The sequence below is a fragment of the Chenopodium album genome, chromosome 2, assembly GCF_948465745.1.
Source record: "Chenopodium album chromosome 2, dcCheAlbu1.1, whole genome shotgun sequence".
NCBI lineage: Eukaryota > Viridiplantae > Streptophyta > Magnoliopsida > Caryophyllales > Amaranthaceae > Chenopodium > Chenopodium album.
The window spans coordinates 36,514,935-36,517,038 of record NC_137835.1 but is presented as its reverse complement, the minus strand read 5'-3'; positions in this window follow the sequence as shown (position 1 = coordinate 36,517,038).

The window sequence follows — 2,104 nt, the reverse complement described above, 5'->3', positions numbered from 1 at the left end:
AGGAGTTTGTGTTTGATGATTCTTGTCAAGAGTCTTTTTGTAGGTTGAAAGAAGCCCTTTGCACCGCTCCTATTGTCCAAGGCCCGGATTGGTCTCTTCCATTTGAGCTCATGTGCGATGCAAGCGACGAGGTCATTGGATCGGTTCTTGGACAACAAAAGGATAAGAAACTTCATGTCATACATTATTTGTCTAAAACTCTCAATGATGCCCAACGAAACTACACAACTACCGAGAAGGAGTTCCTAGCGGTTATTCACTCATTTGAGAAGTTTAGAACCTACCTCATTGGTTCTAGGACATTTGTGTATACCAACCACTTGACTCTCAAATATTTGATAGGAAAGAAGGAAGCTAAACCGAGGTTTTTGAGATGGTTTTTAGTCCTCCAAGACTTTGATTATGAGATGAGAGACAAGAAGGGAGCCGAGAATGTGGTGGCGGATCACTTTCAAGGTTGGGCGGTGCAAGGTTTGAAGATTATGGTTTGCCAATAGAGGACGCTCTAAGGGATGATGTGCTATATGTCCTTGAAGTGAATTCGGAGCCATGGTATGCGGAAATTGTGAATTACTTGGCTTGTAGTGCCGTACCACCGAATATCACTTCACAACAACGTCGAAAACTCAAGCATGAGGCAAAGAGTTACATTTGGGATGATCCCATTTTATTGAAGAGAGGGGTCGATGGTTTGTTGAGGAGATGCGTCCCCAACGATGAGGTTCAAAGTGTTCTCCGTATGTGCCACTCTTCTCCTTGTGGTGGGCATATGAGTGCTCAAAAGACCGCCTCAAAAGTCCTACAATCTATGCTCTTTTGGCCTTCTCTATTCAAGGATGCTTGGATTTTTGTTAAGACTTGTGATAGATGTCAAAGGATGGGGAATATTTCTAGGAGGGATGAAATGCCGCAAAACCCCATCCTTGAGCTTGAAGTTTTTTATGTGTGGGCTATAGATTTCATGGGCCCTTTTATTTCATCACATGGGAACAAATATATTTTGGTTGTCGTTGACTATGTCTCAAAGTGGGCGGCGGCCGTGGCTTCCCCTACGAATGATTCTAAGGTAGTGGTTAATCTTATCAAGAAAGTGATTTTCCCGAGATTTGGTGTTCCAAGAGCAATAATTAGTGATGGGGGGTCACATTTCAAGCACCACACCTTCGTTCGACTTCTTGATAAATATGAAGTGTCTCATAAGCGGGGGCTTGCTTACCACCCTCAAATGAGTGGTCAAGCGGAGATCACCAATAAAGATCTCAAGGTGATCTTGGAGAAGACAATTGCTAGAACAAGAAAGGATTGGTCTTCTAAACTCATCGACTCTCTATGGGCATATAGGACCGCCTTCAAAACTCCAATAGGGACCACTCCCTATAAGCTTGTCTATGGGAAAAATTGTCACTTGCCCGTAGAGATGGAGCATCGAACGCATTGGGCAATCAAGAAAATCAACTTTGATCTCCATAGTGCGGGTGAGAAAAGGCTTCTAGAGTTACATGAGTTAGAGGAGTTGAGGATGAATGCCTACGATAGCGCAAGCATGTATAAGGTGCGGACTAAGGCTTGGCACGATGCTTAAATTGTCAAGAAGGAATTTGTCAAAGATTAAAAAGTCCTCCTATTCAACTCCCACTTGAAGATTTTCCCGGGCAAGCTCAGGTCAAGGTAGAGTGGGCCGTACATTATCACGGAGGTGTTTCCATATGGCGCTTATGAGATTTCCCAAGACGAGCATACTCCATTCAAAGTGAACGGTCACCGGCTCAAGCCCTACTACGAAGGATTCCCAAGTGATGAACCAATTTCTGTGACTCTTCTTAATATGCATCATTAATTTGACCCTCCTTGATCGATTCAAGGAACGTCGAGCTAACGACGTAAACCAAAAGCGCTTCCGGGAGGCAACCCGAGTCTCTAACCCTTTTCTCTTTCTTCCTTTCTTGATGCTTTGTTATTTTCCTATCTACAATGTTGGATTGTTAGATTTTTGAATTTTGATTGTGTTGGAATTTTTGGTATGCTTTGCCTTAGCATGATGGTATGGTGTTCAGTGTGTTTTGAAGAGGGATGTTTGTGCATATTGTGTTGCAAAATGAGCATT